General features: G+C 41.4%; 1 non-coding gene across 1 annotated transcript; it reads left to right on the top strand.

Moving 5' to 3' along the window:
• Positions 1 to 10,944: 10,944 nt before the first annotated feature.
• Positions 10,945 to 11,051, top strand: LOC131247538 (small nucleolar RNA R71). The gene has a single exon (XR_009171821.1). It is a non-coding gene; the product is annotated as a small nucleolar RNA R71 (small nucleolar RNA).
• Positions 11,052 to 11,454: the final 403 nt, after the last annotated feature.

The raw sequence follows: 11,454 nt of genomic DNA, 5'->3' as shown, positions 1-11,454 counted from the left end.
GTGTAATCTCGGCTTAACACTATTAAAATTCACTTCTCTATTTCAGGATATCATTGGTAACCACAAGAGAATTCATGATAACTAAAACCTAAACCAAAACTTGATTCATTCTTCCAGCTTTTGATGATTTTCAAACTATGTCAACTTTTTAAGAGTAAAGCCAAGGAGGGGAAACGAATCCTCACCTGTAAGGAGCAAACCTATGGTGAAGACCATACACCCAACCTATCCCGAATATCAATCTTGTGGACTTGAGTCCGCATCTATAGGGAGCAAACCCATAGTGACGACCATTCGCCTAATCCTTTTTTTTTTAACATAATGGACAAATTCCTCGGATTAGTTCCTTCCATGCTTAATAGTCACCAAGTTATCCCTTCAATATCGAATCGAAACCTTAATGTGCAAGCGAGATGTGTCTTGTGAAATCATGACTCAATCAATGTTTACAAGTTCTAATTCTGGATTAACAATTCAAACTTAATTGTGAAATCTGACAGATACTGAATCCAAAAGTCATAAGTTACCAACATCATGTATCTTGAATTTCTAAGTGCCCTAGATGGCTGTCAAAATCACTTCAAATTCACAAGCAATTCTAGAAAAATTAAAAATTTTCATAATTTTTTTGCTCAAGACAGAAAACACTGATTAGGAAACCTAATCTCCCACCCCCAACCTAAAATTTACATTGTCCTCAATGTGAAAGATGTAAGCATGTAATGCACATGGGACAACTAAAGTAAAAGAGGAGTGATGGAAAGATAGTACCTGGATGAAAGAATCGCGAGGCTTTCCAAAGATACCAGAGCAGGTTAGCATAAGAGAGAAACCACAAAAGCAAACTATTCTAAAACAATGTATATAGCAAACTCTCCTAGTCCTATGAAAGCGATAAACCTACCTATACCTCCATCAGACTAGGAGATCAATCCTGGTAAACAGGATCAGTCAGAGGTATGGACATGTCCTCTGAATCAAATTTCTCGACAAATGGCTTTAAGCAATGTCCATTTACTTTAAACTCCTTGCCATTGTCAGGATCTCTTATCTCAACGGCCCCATAAGGATATACAGTGACCACAATGTAAGGGCCAGTCCAACAAGATTGAAGCTTACTTGGAAAGAGATGTAATCGAGAATTATACAAAAAGACTTTCTGACCAGGTGTGAATGCTTTCCGTAGAATACGTTGGTCATGAAACGCCTTCATTCTGTCCTTATAAATTCTCGAGTTCACGTATGCATTGTTCCGGATTTCTTCGAGTTCATTCAACTGAAGCTTGCGAAGCGAGCCAGCATTGTCCAGATTGAAATTCAATTTTTTGATTGCCCAGTAGGCTCCATGTTCCAACTCCACAGGCAAGTGGCAAGCCTTCTCATAAACAAGTCTAAAGGGAGACATTCCAATAGGGGTTTTAAACGCAGTACGGTAAGCCCATAAGGCATCAGTCAATCGGATTGACCAATCCTTACGGTTAGGGTTAACCGTTTTCTCCAAAATGTGTTTGATCTCCCTATTGGAAATCTCAACTTGCCCACTTGTCTGTGGGTGATATGGGGTGCTCACCTTATGAGAGATATCGTATTTCTTCATTAAACTCTCGAATGGCCTATTACAAAAGTGTGAGCCCCCATCACTAATGATAACTCGAGGCATTCCGAATCGGGAAAGGATGTTCTCTTTTAGGAATTTAATGACTGTGCGATGGTCATTATTCCGACACGGAATCGCTTCAACCCATTTAGTGACATAGTCTACAGTAACCAAAATGTATAGATTTTCAAAAGATTAGGGGAATAGTCTCATGAAATCAATGCCCCAGCAATCAAATGCCTCGATGATAAGAATGGGATTTAAGGGCATCATATTTCGACAGGACAACGCTCTCAATTTCTGACAACGCTCACATGTTTTGCAAAACTCATGAGTGTCCCTAAACATAGTGGGCCAGTAAAAGCCACACTACAAAATCTTGGCTATGGTCTTTTTGGCAGAAAAGTGACCACCATAGGCGTGTGAATGACAGAAAGAGATGACACTCTGATGCTCAACGTCTGGCACACATCTCCTTAAGATTTGGTCTGGGCAATATTTAAATAAATATGAATCATCCCAAAAAAAGTTACACACCTTGGTGAAATTTTTCTTTTTATCTTGCGCAGTCCAATGTGTCGGTATGGAACCTGTGGGAAGATAATTAACAATATCAGCGAACCAAGGTGAATGGGAGACTCTGAACAATTGTTCATCAGGAAACACGTCATTGATATGCGTCTTTTCAAGGGAATCAGAGGGATTAAGGCGAGAAAGATGGTCAGCCACTACGTTCTCTACTCCTTTTTTATCTTTTATTTCTAGGTCAAATTCCTGAAGTAGGAAGATCCATCGTATCAGGCGGGGCTTAGCATCATTCTTAGACAGAAGATACTTGAGCGCTGCGTGATCAGTGTAAATAATGATCTTAGATCCAATCAAGTAGGACCGAAATTTGTCCAAAGCGAACACTACGGCCAAGAGTTCTTTTTCCGTAGTCGAGTAGTTCACTTGGGCAGGATTTAGAGTCTTACTCGCATAATAAATAACGTAGGGTTTCTTATCTTTTCGCTGGCCTAGAACCGCCCCAAGAGCATAATCAGACGCGTCGCACAAAAGTTAAAAAGGAATGCCTCAGTTGGGTGGTTGTATGATGGGTGCACTAGTCAACATGCCCTTAAGCTTAGTGAAAGCTTCCTGACATGGCTCAGTCCACTCGTATGGTGCATCCTTTTGAAGTAGATTACATAAAGGACGAGAGATGAGACTAAAGTCCTTTATGAATCTTCTGTAAAACCCAGCGTGTCCTAAGAAGGATCGCACGTCCCGTATGTCCTTGGGTGGAGGTAGGTTAGAGATAAGATCAATTTTTACCTTATCCACCTCGATTCCTTTGGATGAGATAATATATCCAAGAACAATTCCCTTATGAACCATGAAATGACACTTCTCCCAATTAAATACCAAGTTCTTTTCTTCACATCTTTTCAGCACACATTTAAGACTCTCTAAGCACTCCTTAAAAGATGAACCAAAATCGTCCACGAAGACCTCTAGATATTTTCCCACCATGTCAGAAAAGATACTCATCATACATCACTGAAAGGTAGCAAGGGCATTACATAATCCGAATGGCATCCTTTTGTAGGCAAAGGTGCCATAGGGACATGTAAATATGGTCTTTTCCTGGTCCTCAAGGGCGATTTCAATCTGATTGTAGCCCGAATACCGGTCAAGAAAACAGTAATAGGAATGACCAGCTAGCCTTTCCAAGATTTGATCAATGAAGGGCAAAGGAAAGTGGTCCTTCCTCGTGATGGTATTCAGCTTCCTGTAGTCAATGCACATTCTCCAACCAGTAGTAACTCTTGTTAGCACGAGTTCATTATTGGCATTGGCTACGATGGTGATTCCAGACTTCTTAGGAACCACCTGAGTTGAACTCATCCATTGACTATTGGATATGGGGTATATGATACCCACATCCAATAGTTTAAGAACCTTGGCCTTAACCACTTCCCTCATGTTTGGATTTATTCTACGTTGTGATTGCCGAGTGGTCTTCGCATTATCCTCAAGATATATGCCGTGAGTACAAATCAAGGGGTCGATTCCCTTGAGGTCCGCTATCGTCAATCCAAGGGCTCCCTTATGCTCAATGAGAGTAGATATAAGCATACTCTCCTGTTCTTTTTCTAGGTGGGCAGAGATCACCACCGGGTATGTCTCATCTTGACCTAAATAGACATATTTCAAATCAGAGGGCAAAGGTTTTAGGTCAAGCTTCGACGGCTTGAGGTTAGATGGTAGAGGCATTACATTAGTTTGAGGCAACTCTTCAAATTGTGGCCTCCACCGGTTAACTTCAAGTACAAGTGCAGTATCAAGCAAGGCACACGTCTCCTTAATCATGTCATCATCAAAATCATGGGAGTGGGCCGGACACGTCTCTAGAGAGTCAAAGGATAAGGTCAGAGGTTTTGTATCTTCCGCGAAAGAGTCAAGCATGTTAATGTCATGGAAATCGTCATCATCCTCTAAGTTCCTGCCGTTATTGAAAAAGATGCTTGACTCCAATGACATATTCTTAAAAGACATAGTCATGACACCATTCCTACAATTGATAATTGTCCACTCCCCAAGTATAGGGTTGTGATGTAGTAATAAACTCGGTAAAACCGAGGTCGAATCCACAGGGACTGAAACTTGTACGTTTCCTGAAACTAATTAGAAATGGAACTAGCCTAAGATGCAATCTAAATCAAATATAAATTGATGAATAATGGTGAGAGATTAATGTAAGACTTAAGGAATTTAGAGGAAGGAAACTAGGGATTCAGAGGATCCACTTGTAGGGATCAGGGAGATCTTATGCCTGCATCAAGAATTATGAAATTTAAACTGAACTTACTTGATCTGGTTTTCAAGAGAAGAAAGATATATAAATTAGAATGGATTCCATCATCTAACCATGCCTAGGAGACAAAGCAAACAACAGGATTAAACTAATTACCAACCAATCAACAGTGCATGAAAATTAGAATGGATTCCATTATCCAACCATGCCCAGGAGACGATGGTGAACAACAGGGCTTCCTAGCATCATAAAAAAGGAGAAAAGGAAATATTCAAAGCCATTGCAAACCCATTGTAATTTTAGTCACAACAGACCATTAAAGACTAAAAACATTCCTTCCATAATCAACAAAAAAACAAATTCAGTCCATGAATTTACATTCAAAGCATAGAATAGAATCGCCCATCTCATTACAGGCTTCACCTCTTAGCCCTAGCTAAGAGGTTTAGCCAACCATGATTAGGCTAAAATCCTTAGGAGTCATAAGGAAAGAAAAGAATAACATCAAAGAAAAAAATAAGAAAAAGAAAATCAGGAAAAAATTCCCTTTCCTCTTCCTATCTTCTCATTCCAACCAAGCCAAGCTCACGTGCCACCTTCCCCCCTCTTCTCTCTCTCTCTCTGTTTTATATGTGTCAGGGCAGTGCAGACGGAGGTTTTTGGAGAGAGATCTTGCTGGAGTCGGACTTTACGCACGCCCTCTGCTGCGACGATACCTCACGCAGTCATGAATTCGGCGTCTCCACTCTTCTTCTTCTTAGCTTTCTTTCCAAAAGGACAACGTCCTCTGGGAGTGTTTTGACATACCTACATGATGAACGGTTCAGATCGTCCGTCCGATCGCCCCCAAGAGCACACAACCTGCCGCAAAAGCCGGACGGCGTCCGACGTAAAAACAGGGCCTGCGTATCGTTACGCTGTGACGATGGTGGGGTCCACAATCAGCTTCAAATGATCAATCCAAGCCGTCCACTGTATTCTGCTCGAAAAGCCAGGCGGGAATCACTGTTTTTGGATCACAATCGGTGTGGTCCATGGATGCTTTCATTCAGCCGTCCATTCCTGTGTTTGAACGGCTAGATTTCTCTCCTCGCGATCTTTTGCAATTCTGCCACCTAGGCAGTGATAATAGGCGTCATGGGGATCTGATGGACCGTCCGGATTGGACCGTTAAAACACGGTGGTGGCCCACAAACGCCAATCGCAGATGATAGTGCCAATGCTGTTGCATTTTTTTAAAAAAAAATTTAGTTTTTGTCGGTCAGCGCCTGCTGACCGACTTTGTGCACGGGTGCACGGCTGGTGCACGTGCACACTGTACACATGCAATGCCCACGTGGGGTCCATCATGGTGTATGTACAAAATCTCCTCCGTCCAACTGGTTCTCCACATGATTTAAGGCGTTGAGACTGAAGATGAGGTGTATCCAGAGATCAGGTGGGCCCCAGATCAGTAAATTGTGGGCTGATCTGTCCGTTGGGCCACTTCCACAGCGATCCAATGGATGAAATTTTATGTGTACGGTTCATTTATGGTCCTCAAGCCACGTATAGAGTTTCGAACTGATCAGATGGTGGGAAACCTATGATCTTGCATTCTGGACACTTTTCAGGCCACTTGAGCTTCAATTTCTCGATTTTCTTGGATCCCTGGCGTGCAAATCTGTCGATCTTGGTCTCCTAGGGTCCGTCGCTTGCCTTGGTGACTTCAGACTGTTAAATCCATGCTTTTAGTACCCTTTCCCAGTCCAGGCTCGTGAATACGCCCTGCATCACAAACATGATTAAATCAGGCCGATAAACAGTACTATGTTTGTAAATCCTGGCAATAATTGGGGTTTGATATGCAATATTCGACCCTCAACACAACCCCAACCAGCATCTTGCTAGTCCCGAGCAAGGTATGCGAAGAATAAATTGAGAATTACAGGACAATTTCTACAAACTCAATAGATTTATGAAAAACAATTTAGATACTCGAATTCTAAGATTCATGAATGTTAGCATTACTTTCTCCTGAAATCAAGCTCCCGGTAAACTTCGTAATCAAGCTCAAATATTAATCCATTAATTTAAACGATTCTAAATATTGAGTTCCATGGGTGTATCGTGTAATCTCGGCTTATCATTAAGGTTCACTTCTTAATTTCATGATATTATCGGTAAACACTAAGATAATTCATAATAACTCAAACTTTCCTCACGGATCATCTTTTCATTAATCAACCTTTGATATATATATATATATTTTTTCATTAAAATACCGCCAAGGGGAGGAATCAAATCTTCACCTATAGGGAGCAAACCTATTATGAAGAACATTGCCCACCCCTTTCCGCCAGCTACTTTGGGAAATTAAACCTTCACCTATAGGGAGCAAACCTATGGTGAAGATTATTCACCCAATCCTTTCAATTTTCTCAGGCCGGTTCCTTTCATGCTTAGGGAGTACCAAGAAAATCCTTCAATATCAAACTGAAACCTTAATGTGAAAGTGAGATGTGACATGTGAGATCATAACTCAATCAATGTGTACAACTTCTAATTCTAGATTAACAATTCAAACTTAATTATGCAATCCAATAGATACTGAATCCATGCGTCTTAAATTTCCAACATCATGTATCTTGAAATTCCAAGTGCCCTAGATGGTTGTCAAAGTCCCCTCGAATTCACAAGAGAGTCCAGAAAAATTAAAAATTTACACAATTTTTGCTCAGACCAAGAAAATGCTGATTAGGTCACCTAATCTCCCACCCCCAACCTAAGATCTACATTGTCCTCAATGTAAAAGATATGAGCGTGCAATGCACTTGGGACAACGAAACGTAAATATGAAGTGATGGAAAGATAGTACCTGGATGATGAATCGAGAGACACTTTTCAAGAGATCGCAGCATGGGCGTCGGTAAGCACGAAAGAGAAGGCAACATAAAAAAAAAACGCAACAGCATTGGCGCTGTCATCTGCGGCTGGTGTTTGTGGGCCACCACCGTGTTTCAACAGTCCAATCCGAATGGTCCATCAGATCCCCATGACGCCTATTATCACTGCCTAGGTGGCGGAATTGCAAAAGATCACGAGGAGAGAAATCCAGCCGTTCAAACACAGGAATGGACGGCTGAATGAAAGCATCCATGGACCACACCGATTGTGATCCAAAAACAGTGATTCCCGCCTGGCTTTTCGAGCAGAATACAATGGATGGCTTGGATTGATCATTTGAAGCTGATTGTGGACCCCACCATCGTCACAGCATAACGATACGCAGGCCCTATTTTTGCGCCAGACGCCGTCCGGGTTTTGCGGCAGGTTGTGCGCTCTTGGGGGCGATCGGACGGATGATCTGAACCGTTCATCATGTAGGTCTGTCAAAACACTCCCAGAGGACGTTGTCCTTTTGGAAAGAAAGCTAAGAAGAAGAAGAGTGGAGACACCGAATTCATGACTACGTGAGGTATTGTCACAGCAGAGGGCGTGCGTAAAGTCCGACTCCAGCAAGGTCTCTCTCCAAAAACCTCCGTCTGCACTGCCCTGACACATATAAAACAGAGAGAGAGAGAGAGAGAGTAGAGGGGGGAAGGTGGCACGTGAGCTTGGCTTGGTTGGAACGAGAAGACAGGAAGAGGAAAGGGAATTTTTTCCTGATTTTCTTTTTCTTATTTTTTTCTTTGCTGTTATTCTTTTCTTTCCTTATGACTCCTAAGGATTTTAGCCTAATCATGGTCGGCTAAACCTCTTAGCTAGGGCTAAGAGGTGAAGCCTGTAGTGAGATGGGCGATTCTATTCTATGCTTTGAATGTAAATTCATGGACTGAATTTGTTTTTTTGTTGATTATGGAAGGAATGTTTTTAGTCTTTAATGGTCTGTTGTGACTAAAATTACAATGGGTCTGCAATGGCTTTGAATATTTCCTTTTCTCCTTTTTTATGACGCCAGGAAGCCCTGTTGTTCACCATCGTCTCCTGGGCATGGTTGGATGATGGAATCCATTCTAATTTTCATGCACTATTGATTGGTTGGTAATTAGTTTAATCCTGTTGTTTGCTTTGTCTCCTGGGCATGGTTAGATGATGGAATCCATTCTAATTTATATACCTTTCATCTCTTGAAAACCAGATCAAGTAAGTTCAGTTTAAATTTCATAATTCTTGATGCAGGCATAAGATCTCCCTGATCCATACAAGTGGATCCTCTGAATCCCTAGTTTCTTTCCTCTAAATTCCTTAAGTCTTACATTAATCTCTCACCATTATTCATCAATTTATATTTGATTTAGATTGCATCTTAGGCTAGTTCTATTTCTAATTAGTTTCAGGAAACGTACAAGTTTCAGTCCCTGTGGATTCGACCTCGGTCTTACCGAGTTTATTACTACATCACAACCCTATACTTGGGGAGTGAACAAGTTTTTGGCGCCGTTGCCGGGGATGACAGCGCCAACGCTGTTGCGTTTTTTTTGAAAAATTTGAGTTTTTGTCAGTCAGCGCCTATTGACTGACTTTGAGTGCACGGGTGCACGGCTGGTGCACATGCACACTGTACACATGCAATGCACATGTGGGGTCCATCATGGTGTATGTACATAATCTCCTCCGTCCATCTGGTTCTCCACATGATTTAAGGCGTTGAGACTAAAGATGAGGTGTATCCAGAGATCAGGTGGGCCCCAGATCAGTAAATTGTGGGCTGATCTATCCATTGGGCCACTTCCACAGCGATCCAATGGATGAAATTTTACGTGTACGGTTCATTTATGGTCCTCAGGCCATGTATGGAGTTACGAACTGATCAGATGGTGGGAACCTTATGATCTTGCATTCTGGACACTTTTCAGGCCACTTGAGCTTCAATTTCTCGATTTTCTTGGATCTCTGGTGTGCAAATTTGTTGATCTTGGTCTCCTAGGGTCCGTCGCTTGCCTTGGTGACTTCAAACTGTTAAATCCATGCTTTTAGTACCATTTCCTAGTCCAGGCTCGTGAATACGCCCTGCATCACAAACATGATTAAATCAGGCCGATAAACAATACTATGTTTGTAAATCCTGGCAATAACTGGGGTCTGATATGCAATATTCGACCCTCAACAATAATTGCATTTGAAGTGGCAAGAAATGGGCGACCAAGAATGACAGGAATCTGAGCGTTCATGTTATTGATGGGTTCGGTGTCCAAGATGATAAAATCTACAGGGTAGTAAAATCTATCAACTTGGACCAACACATCCTCAATTATTCCTCTTGGTACACGAACAGAACGATCGACAAGTTGTAGTGTGGTTACGGTGAGTTTTAATTCCCCCAAACCTAATTGTCTGTATATCGAGTAGGGAATCAGATTGACGCTCGCTCCTAAGTCAAGAAGTGTGTGATCAATTTGATGGTCCCCAATTACACATGATATGGTTGGGCTACTGAGATCTTTGAATTTCTGTGGCACGTCTTGCTTTAGGATGACACTCACTTTCTCGGTCAAGAAGATCTTCTTTTGAATACTCTGCCGTCGTTTGGTCTAAGTCTTTCAAGAATTTAGCATATGAAGGTATCTGTTTTACGACATCAAGTAGAGGAATGTTGACTTTCACCTGTTTCAACACCTCTAGGATATCTTGAGAGTTAGAGAGAGGTTTTGGTACCACCAACCATTGGGGAAATGGAGCAACTGGCTTTTCTAGAAGTTCTAGTTCTAATTTTTATGCGGCCTCACTAGATCCATCATTGTTGTCCTCTTCTGGTTCTTGAGGCTTTTCGGGCATAACCAGAAGGGATTTATCAATGATCTTCCTACTCTTAAGAGTGGTGATGGATTTAGCGTGCTCCATTTGATTTGAAGAGCTGGGATTACTTATCTCGTATTGCGGTTTAGGATTGGGGAGCGGTTGTGCAGGAAGCATCCCCTTTTCTATAACCGTCATACGTGAATCCATCTTTTGCATAAAATCTCGCATTGCCTAGGTCAGCTCTTGCATGGAATTTTGAACTGGTTCTTCTTGAGGTTTCCCCTGATTTGGATTTTGATTGAAGAAACCTTGAGGGGTAGCAGTTTGTCTATTTCTCCAACTAAAGTTTGAAAAAAAATTTCAACCAGGATTGTACGTATTAGAGGTCGGTCCATTGAAAGGTCTTTGATAATTATTTACGGCATTGGATTGTTCATTCAACACTTCTCGAAAGGCGGGTATCGTAGGACAATTTTCAGTTGTATGAATGTTGCAATCACAGATGTCGTAAACACTTTCATTAACCTTATCCTTCTTTCCTTCCATGGCCTTAAATTTTCTTATGAGCGTAGTCACTTTATACTTAAGATCATCCTCTTCTTTCAAGAGATACAATCCACCTTTCTCCTTAGATTGAGTCGTCCTAGACGTGGTGTTCAATTTTGGGTAATAGTCCCATGATTGTGTTTTTTCAGCAAGACTATCGAGGTAATCCCATACCTCGTCGACATTTTTATTAATGAATTCTCTATTACACATTGTCTCAACCATTTGGCGCATGGAAGATGTCAGTCCATCATAGAAAAAATTTATAATACGCCACGTTTTAAAGCCGTGTTGTGGGCATGAACTGACCAAATCCTTGAACCTTTCCCAACATTGGTAAAATGTTTCATCCTCCTTTTGGGTGAAGTTCATGATTGCTTTTCTAAGGGTAATCGTTTTATGATGTGGAAAAAATTTCTTTATAAATTCCCTCTGCATATCATTCCATGTGCCAATGGATCTAGGACGCAGTGAATGTAACCACGTCATAGCCTTCTCCTTCAAGGAAAAAGGAAAGAGTTTCAGCCTGACTGTGTCCTCAAACACATTTTGAAAATATAAAGTGGTTATGATCTCATCAAACTCTTTCAAATGTAGATATGGTTCTTCATATTCAAGCCCATGGAACTTAGGAAGGAGTTGGATAACCCCTGGCTTGATGTCCATATGTCCTGTATTTTCAGGAAAAATTATGCATGAGGGCGTACTTACCTCTGCTGGTTGTAAATAATCTTGTAAAGTACGAGGCGGGGGTGCTTGATGCACCTCATTCTCATCCTGAATGTCCTCCACC

Source organism: Magnolia sinica, chromosome 5, assembly GCF_029962835.1.
Source record: "Magnolia sinica isolate HGM2019 chromosome 5, MsV1, whole genome shotgun sequence".
Lineage (NCBI taxonomy): Eukaryota > Viridiplantae > Streptophyta > Magnoliopsida > Magnoliales > Magnoliaceae > Magnolia > Magnolia sinica.
Note: the sequence above shows the minus strand (reverse complement) of the source record. Positions and strands in the feature narration are given on the sequence as shown.